The sequence below is a fragment of the Citrus clementina genome, unplaced genomic scaffold (assembly GCF_000493195.1).
Source record: "Citrus clementina cultivar Clemenules unplaced genomic scaffold, Citrus_clementina_v1.0 scaffold_2, whole genome shotgun sequence".
Lineage (NCBI taxonomy): Eukaryota > Viridiplantae > Streptophyta > Magnoliopsida > Sapindales > Rutaceae > Citrus > Citrus x clementina.
In genome coordinates, this window is record NW_006262688.1 from 17,193,313 (window position 1) to 17,210,843 (window position 17,531).

The following is a 17,531-nucleotide window of genomic DNA, read 5'->3' on the forward strand; positions in this document are numbered from 1 at the left end:
AATGCTACAGCAATGCCATAACAACATATAAAAACAGTGAAGAACCCATTGAATTGCTTGTCACTCAACTACGATTATATTTAGTTCATATTTTGAAGGATAAAAATAAACATAAATACGTTGATAAAAGAATACATCAAAATAATTAAAGGAAGAAGAGAAATATAAGTTGAGCACGATGAAAGACAAATAATTCTGCACGATTCTCTAATGATAATTCCCCTTGCCGCCTTTCTATGTGGTGCACGCCTCCCTTTTATATTACAAATTAGGGTAAACAAAAGCCCATGAGCGTGCATGTGTTAAATTAGAAAACATGCGCTGACCCGCACCTAAGTTTTCTCCCACATTGCTCCCAGATTGCTACAGCACAGGCTGCTCTAACATCCGCAACAGTACTGCATCATTCCCGATTGAGCTTTTCTCTTTTTATGGCCATCCTCTTTCCTCCTCTTGCTCCTCTAATGTCTCAACATCCCCTTATGAATTAATACTTTCTGAGAACCTACAATTATGCACCTGTTTTTAGCATAAATTTATTTGATTTAAGCAAAACTTATTAAAACTCAACAAAAATGAATGTTTATGCAAAATGTAACCAAAATGTAATAAAAATATCTTATTTGTTCTCTAAGTGATCTTGATTCAAGTCTAGAATTGATGTAATAACTCTCATTTCCTAGAGTTATCACACCCCCAAACTTAAACCATTACTTGCCCTCAAGTAATGACATATACTAACACTTCCCGCAAATAATCATGCACACAACTTTAGCTCTTTTATCAAATTTGTAAGGAATCTTTCACCTTCAGATCATAATCCCAATCATACATAATGACCATAGTAAATAAGTTCTAGACTTAAGCTTCTTTCTGTCTATAGTGTGTGTGTGCTTCCTTTGATTGAATTCCAGATATGCTGTAACATCACCAAGGGATTGCATCAATTTCAACAGTGATGACACTTCATTTATAAATGGGGTAGCATAATTTCACATACTCAAACTGTGATGGTTTTAACATTGATAAACTGGGGAGTAATCAACCTCCTCACTGCAACATTCATCTTTCATGTGAATGTCAATTACTTGTAATGATGACACCCAATTACTCAAACCATGCCCAGATCAGAGTTGCTGCAGTAATATTTACAGTATAATCTTATTTAGAGGTATCTTTTACTCAAGGCTGAACATGGGGCTCATGAACAAACCTGGCTACTCAATGCCTTAGACAGAGGACTTTTTTTTAATTATTATTAGCTTTATTTGCTATAACATTGCTCATAACTCTCGCTACCTTTAACACAATTCTGCATATGGGGTACATACTCAAATCTGGTTACTCAACAACTTAAGTCATTGGAGCAGAGTTTATTTCATAGATATCACAGTCAATCAACTTGCTTCTCCCTCCAAACTTAAGATCTTTTCTATTCCTTAGGCATTGCTATATCAATCTCATACAATTCAACCAAAGTTTAAGTGTAAGGACAGAATTTCACTTTCATCTATAACTATTTATACTTGGCATTCTCACAAATACTGAATAACACTCAATTTATCTTCATTAGGTTTTCAAATCCAAACACAAATATTAGATAACAGAGCTTCACACAACACAAACATAAACACATGCATTTGGAAACACAATCCCTCCAAACTTGAGAGTTACTGTGTCCTCACAAGCATACAGAACAAAGGCACACGAACTGACAAAGATATGGAGGACCTTAGAAAATAGCACACAAATTGACAAACAGAAATGCAAACAAAGATATTTTTTTTAATTTTATAAGAAAGGAACTAGTAAGGAAAGAATACTCCCCTATGGTGGGGAGTGCAGCACATGACGGGATGCTATCAACGCTTCTTGGATGCACTGCGCAGCTTATCCTTTGGTGAAGCTTGTGGGGAAGTAGCTGGCAATGTGTTTATTTTTTTCGTCACGGGGTTGGGGTGAGGGGTTGTGGCTGAGGTTGCTGTGGCAGTGCCTTTAGACGTACTGTCTTTTCTTTTGTTGGATTTTCGTGGATTAGTGCGAACAGGCTGGCTAGGAGTTTGTTATGGATGAATTGGAGTTGATGCATCAGCTGCCTGGCCCTCAGCTGTGATGGCTACAATGATCGCAAGTAGTTGCATGGCTTGTTCAGATGCAGGCGTAACTCTGGCTGCTGCAGTAGCTAACTCGACATCAACTTGCTCTATTTCATTGTCAGAGGTTGAAGGCGTTGCCATTTTTGCTTTACCATTGTCTTTTCCCTTACCTGTAAGGACTGGAATAGACGATTCCTCTTCAAGATCTTCCTTCTCCTCTTCTTGAATAATGTGCTTTTTTCTGGTTTTGGGCTGGGCTGGGCTGGGATGGTTGATTCATAACGTTTTGTTGCCAAATTATCCTCTACCTCTGAGGGTGAGCTATTAGTCTCAGACTTGTCACCTTTGTCCTCAGGAGGGTCAGATGGTTTAGTATCTTTTGATTAAACCTCTAGTTACGGTTTAGTTGCAGCTTCTTCTGCTGGTTCATCTGTAGTAGTGGATTCTTCACTGGCTTCTTCTGGAGCACCTGTGGTGTTGGTGTCAAAATTGTACTGCTTAAACAGTGAATTAGGGAAGTTCCGGTGAGCGCGTTTCACATACAGAGCAAATTGGTGTAGTTGGTTGTCCAGGTGCTGTAGATAACTCCAAAACCAATTGTTTTCCCTTTCTTGAGCTTCCACACATTGAGTGATATTGGTGCTGAGTGCCTGGATGGTTTGTTCTAAGCCAATAGCTCGTCGTGCTTCTGTTACAGCAGCTGGTTCAGTGGTTGTTCCAGCACTCTCACCAGCAACTCTCTCAATGGTACGTGCCGTAAAGGCACCATCATTCTTGACATGGTCATCTCTTGCGTCAACATGAACACTGGAAACTATACAAATGTTGGTGATGAGTGAAGGAAATAGCAGGGCAGTAGTTCGGTGAGTCTTGACTGCACCATCTAGGATTTCCTTGGCGATGATGCTACCCACATCTATGGGAAACCCTCGAACAATGTCATATAACAAGACCAACCTCTCTTGCGAAACCATAGTAGTGTGAGTGGTGGGAATAAGCCTGAATTTCAGAAATTTCACCCACGCCTTAGCAATAGGTTTCAAATCTATCCTATTAACTACACACCCTTCCTCGTTAGCCCATGATGCCCCTTCTATTGTAAGAGTTGTGAAAATGGTGTTCCACTTTTTCGGGGTCAATTTATCACGCAACTTGGCATACTCACAATTAAGTTCAGCAGGTAAATTATAAAAAGTATTTATAACGCGGGAGTCTAATGGAAAAAATGTGTTTCTTACCCAAATGTTGTGCTGATTGGGGCTTACCAAATTGGTACAAAATTCTTTGACTACTTGAAGCACAGGATCACGAAGGTGGTTGCAAAATTCTAACCATCCTGGTTTTGCTGCAGCATTGTGAATGGTTTGCACAATTCCAGTGAGTGGTTTTGGAAATTGAAACGCTTTTTCTTCCAGAATCTTACGCGGCTCTATGAACTCCTCATATTTCTCTTCGGCGTGGTAGCTCTGGAAGCGTGATGGATCTTTGAGGCGGCTGGCTGTTTTCTTATACCTCGCTATTGCTGGAGCAGTAACAAATGGAAACTAATGTTCCTGAGAGTAAAATGAGAAGAATAGGGTAAGACTTAGGAGATGGGGAATAATGTCGTAGAGCACTAAGCACAGTGACTCCTTTTTATAGTAGACTTTAATTGAAGATTAATACTGTAACTAGAGATAAATGAGGGAAGAAAATATTTTAAATTGAATGTGCATATCCCAAAAACATCGGCTAGTGAAATTAAGGCATTAATTTTGGATATTTGTTCGCAATTTCTATCCACATCCCTGTTTCCATCTGTCATGGTTTATCTCCAACGGTAAGCGAGAGGCTCTATCTTTTAATTTACTGTAACAGTACAATTGGTTGCTGCAACACCCATTCGCTTACTCTAGCAACGGTTACATATTCCACACTAAAGCCTCTAACACGTAGCTCACCTCTGCACTATGCCATCATACAAGCTCACTTGTCAATATGGAATTTAATTGTCACATATACTTCCCATAAACTAAAATTATTTCTAAAATTACAATTAAATAAATCAAATGATAGCAAAAGTAAAGAATGCAATACTTTTTTTTGAAAAGATAAAATTTAATAGCTAGAATGAAAGAACAAAATTAATTAAAATGGTAAGGAGGGGGAGCTTGTAAACAAAACCAAAGGATATCAAAGTTGGTATGAAGTGGCTGTCTTCGCAATGGGTTGCCTCCCATTGAACGCTTGATTTAAGGTCCTTCAGTTTGACCTTCTTTCATTGTTTAATAGATGGGTTCTGTAAAGAGTAACACCTCCTTTGAAAAATCTGCTGCTAGATGTATGTAATGCTTAACCGTGTGTCCATTAACTTTGAATTCTTGACCTGTTTGTTCATCTAGAAGATCAACAGCTCCATGAGCATAAAATTGTAACAGCTTAAACAGGCCAGACCATCATGACTTGAGCTTTCCCGGAAATAATCTTAGTCTTGTATTGTAGAGCAACACTAATTGACCAGGGTTGAATTGCCTGTGCTCAATATGCTTGTCGTGCCGGTGTTTTGTCCTTTCTTTATAGATTCTTGCATTTTCATATGAAAATAGCCGTAATTCATCAAGCTCACAAAGTTGAAGCTTCCTTTGTTCTGCTGCAGCATGAATATCCCAATTTAATTTCTTCAGTGCCCAGTGTGCTTTATGCTCTAGCTCTAGTGGCAAATGACAAGCCTGTCCATAAACAATTTGGTAAGGGGACATGTCAAGTGGAGTTTTGTATGCTGTTCTGTAAGCCCATAGAGAGTCATGCAAGTCTAAAGACCAATCATTTCTTGTTGGGTTCACCATTTTCTCTAAGATCTTTTTAATTTCTCTATTGGACACTTCAGCCTGACCATTGGATTATGGGTGATATGTTGTGGCTACCTTGTGTCTGACTCTATATTTTACCATTGCTGCAGCAAAGACTTTATTGCAAAAATGTGTACCCTCGTCACTAATAATTGCTCTAGGAGTGCTAAATTTGAAAAAAATATTTTTCTGAAGAAAACCCACCACTGTTTTAGCATCATTGGTAGGTAATGCTGTAGCCTCTATCCACTTGGAGACATAATCCACTGCAACAAGGATATATAAGTTCCCAAAGGATGGGGGAAAAGGTCCCATGAAATCTATTCCCCAGACATCAAAAACTTCCACTTCCAGGATGTTGGTAAATGGCATTTCATGTCTTCTAGTTATGTTCCCTGTCCTTTGACACCTGTCACAGTATTTAACAAATTCATAAGCATCTTTAAAAATAGTGGGCCAGTAATAACCTGATTGTAGAACTTTAGCAACTATTCTGTGACCACCATAATGTCCTCCATATGCTGCCGCATGACATGACTCCAGTATGTGGGGAATCTCTCCTTCTGCAGCACATCTTCGTATTACTTGATCTGGGCACAACTTATATAAATGTGGGTCATTCCACTGATAACTTCTAGCATTATGAAGAAATTTCTTTTTCTCTTGGAACTTCATCTCAGGTGGTAGCAACCCACTTACTAAATAGTTAGCAAAGTCTGCATACCATGGAGATTCTGAGTGCTGCAGCTTCTGTGCTTGTTGTACCACCAACAGCTATTCATCAGGAAAAGTTTCAGTGATGGCCTTCCTTGTCAATGTGCTTGTGTCTGCTTCCAGCCTTGACAGGTGGTCTGCTACTTGATTCTTGGTCCCCTTTCTATCTTTAATTTCCAGATCAAATTCTTGTAACAATAAGATCCATTTGATTAATCTTGGCTTGGCATCTTTTTTTGAAATTAAGTATTTGATGGCTGCATGGTCTGTATATGCAGTCACTCTAGTGCCCACCAAGTAGGCTCTGAATTTTTCAAAAGCAAATACTACTGCTAGCAATTCTTTCTCTATAGTAGTGTAATTGATTTGAGTTTGAGTAAGAGTTTTGCTTGCATAGTATATGGAGTGAAAAACCTTATCCCTTCTTTGCCTCAATACTGCTCTCATAGAATGGTCACTAGCATCACACATTAGCATCCAGTCTGGAGATATGATTACTGGAGCAGTGATCAGAGCTTTCTTTAATTCTCCAAATACTTGATGACACTCTTTGTCAAAGTGAAAGGTCTTGTCATGCTCCAGCAATGAGCATAATGGTTTAGCTACCTTGGAAAAATCCTTAATGAATCTTCTGTAGAATCCAGCATGGCCTAAAAAACTCGTAATGCCCTTTACTGAAGTTGAAGGTGGTAATTTATCTATTACCTCTATCTTGGTTTTGTCTACCTCAATGCCATTATTGGATACCTTATGACCCAACACTATTCTTTCTTGCACCATGAAATGACATTTTTCCCAATTGAGTACTAAGTTGGTCATCTCACATTTTTTAAGAACTTCTTCCTGGTTGTGTAAACCATCATTGTATGTTTCTCCAAAAACTGAGAAGTCATCCATGAAAACTTCTAAAGTCTGCTCTACCATATCAGAAAATATAGACATCATGCATCTCTGAAAAGTTGATGAAGCATTGCACAACCCAAAGGGCATTCTTTTGAAGGCAAATGTTCCATAAGGACAAGTAAATGTAGTCTTCTCCTGATATTCTGGAGCTATAGCAATTTGGTTGTAGCTTGAATACCTATCTAAGAAAAAATATTATTGTTTTCCAGCAAGTCTATCCAACATCTGATCTATGAATGGAAGTGGGAAATGATCTTTCCTTGTGGCTTTGTTGAACTTCCTGTAATCCATACATACTCTCCATCCAGTCACTGTCCTTGTAGGGATAAGCTCATTCTTCTCATTAGTTATTATTGTTATCCCTCTTTTCTTTGGAACACATTGAATTGGGCTTACCAATGAGCTGTCTGATATTGGATATATGATTCCAGCATCCGACCATTTGATGATTTCCTTCTTCACCACTTCTTTTATAATAGGGTTCAACCTTTTCTGGTGCTCCACCGAATTTGCTGGAGCAATCTTCTAACAAGATTTTATGCATGCATATTGATGGGCTTATCCCCTTTATGTCTGCCATGGTCCATCCAATTGCTCTTCTGTATTTTCCAAGCAAATCTACTAGACTATGTTCTTGACTTGCATCCAAAGTAGAAGAGATGATTATAGTGTATTATTTTGCCCAACATAAGCATACTTCAAATGTGAAGGTAACAGTTTTAATTCAAGACTCGGAGGTGATTCAATAGATGGTAAAGTTGTTTTTACTTCCCTATCTGAAAGATTCAGATGTTCAATAAACCTGTTGTGCCTATTAGATTGCTTTTCTTTCATCCAATCTGTCTGAATTGCTGCAACATCTTCCTCTTCTACATCATCAAAGGTAGTGACTTTGTCAAATGCCTTACTACAGCATCTGTCCATTCTGTCTGCTACAACAAAATCCACTACACTCAGGAAATTGCAGTCTTCTACTTCATCAGGGTTCCTCATAGCCTCTAGGACATTAAATGTGACTTGCTGATCATTCACTCTCATGGTGAGCTCTCCTTTCTGCACATCTATCAGAGTCTTCCCAGTTGTTAGAAAGGTCTTCCAAGTATAATGAGTACCTCTTTATCAACTTCAAAATCTAGTACAATGAAATCCATTGGAAAGATGAATTTGTCAACCTTCACCAGTACATCCTCTATTTTTCCTTCAGAGTATGCATGAGATCTGTCAGGGAATTGCAAAGTGACTGTTGTTGGTCTGCATTCCCCTACTCCAAGCTACTAAAATACAGACAATGGCATCAAATTAATGCTAGCTCCTAGGTCACAAAGTGCTCTGCCAGCATATCTAGTTCCTATAGAGTAAGGTATTGTAAAACGCCCTGGATCTTTCACTTTTGCTAGAATCTTATTTTGGAGCATATGACTGCTTTCTTGTGTCAAAGCAACATTTTCAAACTCTCCTAGCCTTCTTTTTCGTGCCAAGATATTTTTAGAAATTTCACATAATTTGGCATTTGCTCCAAAGCTTCCACAAAAGGTATATTTATGTGTAATTTTGCTTCAACACTTCCAGGAATTTACTGAACTGCTTGTCTTGTTTTTGCTTCTGGAACCTTTGTGGGAAAAGTGGTGGAAGTCTAGATGGCTGAGTAGCTTCAGGAGGTATCAAACCCTATTTGGTTGGTTTGATGCTGGTTGTGGCTACTGGTGTTGCAACTTCTTTGTCAGCATGTTTTGGTTGAATTTCTTTTGCAGTTGCTATAGCTTGGCTCATGTAACCAATGTCTTGATGGATGGCTTGTTGTAACATGCTTCTCTTTTGAGGTGGTTTTTGTGCTAAATTGCATTCCATCCCATTTTTGGTCACATCAACTGGGATATCAACATTCTTTCCAGATATCAAATTAATTACTTTGCATTGTTCTTTGCTCTCTCTCCTAGGGTCTTCTGTGTTGCTAGGTAAGCTTCCTTGAGTTCTACTACTCATTGCTGTGGCCAGTTGGCCGATTTAGTTTTCCAGGTTTCTCAAGGATACAGCTGGACTTTCCACTATTGCTTCATTCTTTGCAATATACTCCTTAATCAGTGCTTCCAGTGAAATGATTGGATCTTGACTGATATGCTTCTGCCCTTGACTTTGCTGATGAAAATCAGGTGGTTGTGTGTTTCTATTTTGTCCATTTAATGCTGGAGCATTTCGATTCTGACTGCTCTATGAGAAATTTGGGTGTTGTTTCCAGCCAAGGTTGTAAGTATTAGAGTATGGGTTGTTTTGAGGTTGTCGATTGAAATTGTCCACATAGTTTACTGAAGTTGGATTCCCAGGACAATTATCAAAGTCATGTTCTTCACCACAGTATACACAAGAAAGTTCAGCAACTTGCTTTACTATTGCTGGAGCAGATGTCATAGTTTTTACCATGTTAGTCAATGAGGTTACTTGTGCTGATAAGGCTGTAATTGCATCTATGTTATGTACCCCTGCTAAACCTCTTGCTGCTGGTTGCCTGGCTGAAGGCCACTGATAATTATTATTGATAATTCTCTCCAGAATTTCATAAGCTTCAGTGTAAGATTTGGATAACAAGGCTCCATTTGATGAAGCATCCACCATTAACCTTGTACTTGGATTCAACCCATTGTAAAAAGTTTCCAATTGAATGCAGCAAGGAATAACATGATGAGGACACCTTTTGAGCAATTCTTTGAATCTTTCCCAAGCCTCGTACAAACTCTCATCTTCAAGCAGATGGAAGGAGGTAATCTCATTCTGCAACTTTGCATTTTTTGTTGGTGGAAAATATTTCATTAGGAATTTATCAGCTAACTCATTCCATGTAGTGATGGAATCAGATGGTAACGAATTTAACCATGCTCTTGCTCGATCTCTTAAGGAATAAGGAAAAAGCCTCAGCCTTAAGGCATCTTGTGTTGCTCCAGCAATCTTGAAAGCATCACTTACTTCCAAGAATAATTTAAGATGGAGATGAGGATCTTCATTTGGCAATCCATTGAATTGACCAACTGTTTGGAATATTTGAAACATCATTGGCTTCAACTAAAAATTTACAGCATATACTTCAGGTCTAATGATGCCAGGGTGCACAACTAGGGGAGTTAACACAACATAATCTCTTATAGCTCTGTCTCTGTCATCAGCCATGTAAATAATATTGTTATTGCCTGGATGTCTCCCGTTAGCATGTTCATTATGCTCTTCTTGAATGTTGACTGGTTGTAAGGGCCCGTGAGGATTCAGATTTCCCGCATCCTGTAAATTATTCATGCTTAAAGCAGTTTTTGAATTCCTTTGTTCCCTTCGCAATCTCCTGACAGTCCTTTCAATCTCAGGATTGAATTGAAATATCACAGATTTGTCTTTGCGCATGCATGTACCGATCTGCCAATAAATAGAATAAATCAAATCAAATTTGGCGCTCTCAAGATTTACTTCACACTTCAAAAATAAACAATCAATCCCCGGCAATGGCGCCAAAAACTTGTTGATTCTTTTTATAAGCAATTACTATCAATGCCAATGTGCAAGTATACACAAGTAATAAAGTTATAAGTATTCAAGATTGTCTCCATAGGGATTGATGTTACTCGAAATGCTAAAGCACTCACAATAGCGCAACTCAACTTACAACCGAAGCAAGCAATTGTCAAGTACTGTCTATCGTAATCAATGATTGAGATAAGAATTAAATAAAACAATACCGTAATGAAATAACTAGATTAAGTGTGTCCAAGATTCAATTGAGATTATGGTAGTTGAATGATGAAACTCTCCTTTGGGGTTGACTGTTTTTCATCAAGTTAGTTCTAGTTGTTACGACTAGTGCTGCAGTACTGGGTAGAGTTTATCTGCATCCTCAACTACCGCATATTGGAAGTCTCATACCCTTAAATCTATTAATAATGACCAGTTGCTAATCTACTTATGGTATGGCATTATGGTCTTTAGTCTTTCCACCCTACAAGGTGAACACCTATGTCTAGTGTGTCACAAATCTTAACTTCAAGTATTGCCCTTATGGGATTCAAGTTAACTTAATCCAGGAAACTCGATTTAAGATCAAGTAATACTCTAATAATATCCGCTAAGACATGCCCTTTTACTGCTCTATCTTAACTGAAACTATTAGATGGGTGGTCAACCAAAATAACAGTTATATTTATAAAAACTACTAGAGTATAATGCTACAGCAATGCCATAACAACATATAAGAACAATCAAGAACCCATTGGATTACTTGTCACTCAACTATGAGTATATTTAGTTCATATTCTGAAGGAGAAAAATAAATATAAATATATTGATCAAAGAATACATCAAAACAATTAAAGGAAGAAGAGAAATATAAGTTAAGCATGATGAAAGACAAATAATTCTGTATGATTCTCCAATGTTGCTGAAACAACACTTCTTCAATTCTGATCTTCTTCTTCTTTTCCTTGCAATTGTTCTAATGATAATTCCCCTTGCCGCCTTTTTATATGGTGCACGCCTCCTTTTTATATTGCAAATTTTAATAAACAAAAGCCCATGAGCGTGAATGTGTTAAATTAGGAAATATGCGCTGACCTGCGCCTAAGTTTTCTCCTGCATTGCTCCCAGATTGCTACAGCACGGGCTATTCTAACATCCGCAACAGCACCGCATCATTCCCGATTGAGCTTTTCTCCTTTTGTGGCCATCCTCTTTCCTCCTCTTGCTCCTCTAATGTCTCAACATCCCCTCATGAATTAAGACTTTCTGAGAACCTACAATTATGCACCTGTTTTTAGCACAAATTACTTTGATTTAAGCAAAACTTATTAAGAATCAACTAAAATGAATGTTTATGCAAAATGCAACCAAAATGTAATAAAATCATCTTATTTGTTCTCTAAGTGATCTTGATTAAAGTCTAGAATTGATGTAATAACTCTCATTTCCTAGAGTTATCACCTTGGCTATGGGTTTTAAATCGATTCTATCAACTATCCGTCCTTCTTCATTCATCTACTCATTACCCGGGATGATTAATGTTTTGAAGACTTCCCCCCATTTTTTAATGGACATATTTTCAGCAAATTGGGTACATTCACATTCAATAGCAGTGGGTAAATATTAAAAGACATTAATAACCCTTGAGTCTAAAAGAATTTGGACTTGCCTTATAAAAATATTGTGTTGATCCTGCTGCAGCATGTTGGAGTAGAATTCTTTAACAATCGAGACGGTTGGGTCTTGAGGGTGAGAGCAAATGATGACCCATCCTTGCCTTGCTACAACATTATTAATATTGCTCATTACACCCATGGGTTGCTTAGGGAAGATAAAGCTCTTTTCTTTTAATATCCTCCTTGGCTCTATAAATTCTTTAAATTTATCATCAGCTTTATAATTATGAAAGCATAAAGGGTCCTTTAATCGAGCAGCTCTCTTTTTATACCTCATCATTGCTAAAGTAGACTGAATGGACTTGTTTAGTACCTAACAGAGAAGTAAATCGTGAAAGGGATTGCAAATAATGGTGAAAATTGTTGACGGGAAGAGAAAGAATTTGGGTGAGAGTCAAAGACGCTATAGGAAATCCCTAATTTATAGCTAGATAGAAAATAGAAAAACGAAGGTAATTAAGAGGATCAATTGGAAAGAATTTTTTAAATTTAAAACAAATCCAATTTTAAAAAGGAAAGGATATTTGTCATGGATATTTAAGGATTGTACAATCCTTCCTTATTTATAATTATGCTTTGCTGACATCATCATGACAAAACTCCCAACAGTAAGAAAAATTTTCACGGCTGTGTCACTACAGCGGTAAAAATCGTTGCTGCATCTATGAATCTAGTGTTGCAACAAGAACAATACTACAAGGACAATACTGTAACGTTGCAACTACTCATGTCAGTTTTGTAGCCTTTTTGTTTTTTTACATACTGCAATAAAGTAAAAGAAAGAAAAGAAATTAAATAATCAATTCAAAATGATAAAATCCATAAAGAAAAACATGCAAAATTAGACTTAATGAAAAATTGAAATAACTCCTCTAATCATTGGGTTGCCTCCCAATTACCGCTTGATTTTAGGTCCTTCAGCCTGACCATCCTTAATTTCTCATGTTGGAACCCTTAGAAATAGATCCTGTTTTGGGTGATCCACAGTAGCTCCCATGTAATGCTTCACTCTGTGTCCATTAACTTTGAATTCTTGACCTATTTTTTCATCTAAGAGGTCAACGACTGCATGATGATATACTTTAACAAGCTTGAAAGGCCCTGACAATCTAGATTTCAATTTTCCAAGAAAGAGCCTTAATCTTGAGTTGTAAAGCAAGACTTGATTGCCTCAGATTAGTTCCCTCTGCTGGATTCTTTGGTCATGCCATTGTTTAGTCTTCTCTTTATAAATTCTTGCGTTTTTATAAGAGAATAACCTGAACTCCTTTAACTCACAAAGTTATAATTTCCTTTGCTCTGCTGAAGCAGACATTTCTATGTTCAATTGCTTGACTACCCAATATGCTTTGTGCTCTAACTATAATGGCAAGTGACATGCTTTTCCATAAATAATTCTGTATGGTGACATGCCAATTGAATTTTATAGGTTGTTCTTTAAGCCCATAAGAAGTAATTTAATCTAATTGACCAATCCTTTCTGTTAGGACTCACAACTTTCTCCAAAATCTTTTTTATCTCTCTGTTGGATACCTCTGCATGTCCACTTGTTTGCGGATGATATGTTGTAGCAACCTTATGCTTGATTCTATACTTGGCCAATTTTGCAACAAATGTTCAACTGTAAAAATGTGTTCCTTCATCACTAATAATAGCTCTTGGAGTGCCAAATCTTGAGAAAATGTTCTATTAAAGGAGCGTCACTACTGCCTTAGCATCATTAGTTGGTAATGCTATAGCTTCCACCCATTTGGAGACATAGTCTACAGCCATTAATATGTATAGGTTGCCAAAAAAGGGTGAGAACGGTCCTATAAAATTTATCCCTCATACATAAAAGAGCTCCACTTCCAAAATGTAAGTAAGTGACATCTTATGTTTTTAAAAAATGTTTTTTTCCCTTTAAACACATGTCACAACATTTAACAAACTCGTAAAAATCTTTAAAAATAGAGGGCCAGTACTAACCTGATTGAAGAGCTTTTGTTGTTGTCTTGTTCCTTCAAAAGTGTCATTCATATGCTGCAGCATGACAAATTGCAGGATGTTTGAAATTTCTTCATCTGGTACATATCTTCTGATCACATGGTTTGAACATGCTTTGTACAAGTAAGGCTTATCCCACTGATAGCTCTTTACATCATGAAGAAACCTTTTTTTTTTCTGCTAGTAACTCAAATCTGGTGGTAATACCATGGGAACCCCAATTACTGTAGCATATGAGAGTGTTATAGCATCAACAATTGCTCATTCGAAAATGTTTTTGTTATATCTCACTTGGTCAGAGTGCTTTCATCTGCTTCCAGCCTTGAAAGATGATCTATTACTTGATTCCCAGTGCCTTTTCCGTCTTTGATCTCCAAGTTAAACTCTTGTAGCAATAGGATCCACTTAATCAACCTTGGTTTGGCATCCTTCTTTGAAATCAAATACTTTATAGCTGAGTGATCTATGTAAACCGTCACTTTGGTGCCAACCAAATAAGTCCTAAATTTATCAAAAGCAAAAACAACTGCCAGCAACTCTTTTTTAGTGGTAGTATAATTGAGTTATGCATTAGCTAAAGTCTTGTTAGCATAATAAATGGAGTGAAAATTTTATCATTTCCTTTGTCTTAGCATTGCTCCAACAGAGTGGTTACTGACGTCACACATCAACTTAAAAGGCATACTCTGATCTAGTGCTATAACAACTGGTGCTGTAACAAGAGCTTTCTTCAACAGAGTGGTTACTGACGTCACACATCAACTTAAAAGGCATACTCTGATCTAGTGCTATAACAACTGGTGCTGTAACAAGAGCTTTCTTCAATGCAACAAAAACCTTTAAACAATCTTCATCAAATTTGAAAGGTTTGTCTTGTTCTAGCAACATGCATAAAGGTTTCGCTATTTTTTAGAAGTATTTAATGAACCTTCAATAAAACCCAGCATGTCCTAGGAAACTTCTGATGCTCTTTATTGAAGTAGGTAGTGGAAGTTTATCAATCACCTCTATTTTCGCATTGTCCACCTTTATTCCCTTGTCCTCTTTCATTCCCTTTCTAGAGACTCTATAGCCTAGGACTATGTCTTCTTATATCATAAAATTACACTTTTCCCAATTCAGCACCAAATTTGTCTTCTCACATCTCTTAAGCACATTTTCTAAGTTATGTAAACAATCATCATATGATTCCCTAAAGTGTTTGCTCTACCATATCTGACAAAATAGACATCATGCACCTTTGGAAAGTTGTTGGAGCATTGCACAAACCAAATGGCATCCTTTTAAAGGCAAAGATGCCATAAGGTCAAGCGAATGTTGTCTTCTCATGATCCTCTGGTACTATAGCAATCTGGTTGTAGCTTGAGTATCCATATAAAAAACAATAATATTATTTTCCAGTAAGTTTGTCCGGCATTTGATGCATGAAAGGCAGTGGAAAGTGGTAATTCCTTGTGGCTTTGTTTAGCTTCCTATAATCCATGAAAACTCTCCATCCAGTCATTGTTCTTGTGGGAATGAGCTCATTCTTCTCATTACCTACAACAATCACTCTATCTTTTTGTGGAACACATTGTACTGGACTTACCCATGAGTTATTTAATATGGGATAAATAATTCCAGCATCAAGCCACTTAATGATCTCTTTTTTGCAACTTCCTTCATGATGGATTCTATTGTCTCTGTTGCTCTACCGAGTTGCTATACCAGCCTTCCAGCAGAATCTTGTACATGCATATGGATGGGCTGATTCCCTTGATATCTGCCATAGTCTATCCAATAATCTTCTTATATTTCCCCCAATACATCCACTAAGCTCTTCTCTTGACCTACATTCAAAGAAGATGAAATAATTATCGGGAGTGTATTATTGTCACCAAGATAAACATATTTTAAATGTGAAGGTAAAAGTTTTAATTATAGAGCAAAAAGTGACTTAATAGAAGGAACAAATGGTTTCACTTCCCTATTTAATAGGTCTAAAGATTCAGAATGTCTGTTAGCCCTCACATGTTGCTTTTTTTCTACCCATGCTATATTAGCTGCTTCAGAATTTTCATCTTCAAGTTCTTCAAATGTTATAGCCTTGATTTCCTCGTTACTATAGCAACTGTATAACCTCTCTATTACATCAAAATCCATAACACTGATAAAGTTACAGTCTTCAACCTCGTTAAGACACTTCATAGTATCCAACACATTAAATGTAACTTGTTGGTCATTCACCTGCATAGTCAACTTTCCTTTTTGCACATCAATTAAAGTTTTTCCTGTGGCTAAGAAAGGTCCTCCTAGAATGATCGGCACTTCTTTATCTATTTCAAAGTCTAAAACAATGAAATCAACTGGAAAAATAAATTTATTCACCTTCACCAACACGTCTTCAATCTTTCCTTCTGGATAGGCGTGAGATCTGCCAACAAATTGCAAAGTCACTGTTGTTGGCATTACTTCTCCAACTCCCAATTGCTTGAACACTGATAATGGCATAAGGTTGAAACTAGCCCCCAGATCACAAAGTGCCCTACTATTATATTTAGTTCCAATGGAATATGAAATTGTAAAGCTCCCTAGATCCTTCAACTTCTGAGATATTTTCTTCTGAAGCGTATGGTTGCATTCTTATGTTAGAGCAACTGTTTCAAACTCTCCAAGCCTTATTTTTCTTGCCAAAATATCTTTCTTGTTTGAGAGCTTTTACAAAAGAAATTTGATATATAACTGCTTTAACACTTCTAGAAACTTGCTGAATTGCTTGTCTTGCTCTTGCTTCTGAAATCTTTGAGGGAATAGTGGTAAGTGTCTAAACTATTGTGTTGTAGCGGGTTGCACAAGCTGCTTCTCTTTTGCCATGTTCTAGGCTGATGTGCTTGGAACTACGGCTTCTTTGCCAACAAGTGTTGGATCATCATTTGCTGCTGATGTTGTAGTTGCGCTATTTAAATCAGTGGGCTAAAAAGTGGGCTGTTGTGGTTACTCTTCAATATGAGTTTCTTCTTGGATTGGAACGAGTTCTATTCTTCTCTTTGGTAATCCAACTAAAATATGAACATCTTTTCCAGATCTTAAGTTAATCACCTTGCATGCTCTTTTTTTTTTCTCTTCTCAAATCCTCTGTATTGTTAGGTAAGCTACCTTAAGGTTTGTTACTCAATGTTGTAGCTAGCTGTCATATCTAATTCTCCAAGTTTCTTAGAGATACAACTTGTCTTTAGGCAACCGCTTTATTCTTCACAATATATTCCTTAAGCAAAGCTTCAAAGGAACTGAGTTGATCATTGTTGGTGCTTCTTTGCCCTTGATTTTGCTGATGAAATCCAGGTGGTTGAGCAGGTCTGTTTTGTCCACCAGATGTTGCAACATTCCGGTTCTGATTGCTATATGAAAAGTTTGGATGTTGTCTCCATCCAGGGTTGTAAGTGTTTGAATATGGATTATTCTTGTTCTATTTATTAAAGTTGCCCACATAGTTGGCTGAGGCTGGATTTCCAAGACAACTGTCAAATAAGTGTCTCTCTTCACAATAAACGCAGGATACTTCAGCAACTTGGTTAACAGTTGCTGGAGTAGTAGTCATAGCCTTCACAATATTTGTTAATGAGGTTACTTGGGCAGAAAATGTTGTCAAGGTGTCTACATTATGGACTCATGTTGTTCCTCTTTTTACAACTTGGCTAGTTGATGGCCATTGATAATTATTGTTGGGTATCATATCCAAAATCTCATAAGCCTCATTGTAAGACTTAGATAATAAAGCCCCATTTGCTGAAGCATCCACCATTAATCTAGTGCTTGGGTTGAGACCATTATAAAATTTTTCCAACTGTATGTAGCAAGGA

General features: G+C 37.3%; 1 non-coding gene across 1 annotated transcript; it reads left to right on the forward strand.

Moving 5' to 3' along the window:
• The first annotated feature begins 9,209 nt into the window (after positions 1-9,209).
• On the forward strand, positions 9,210-9,315 carry LOC112101390. The gene has a single exon (XR_002907516.1). It is a non-coding gene; the product is annotated as a small nucleolar RNA R71 (small nucleolar RNA).
• Positions 9,316-17,531: the final 8,216 nt, after the last annotated feature.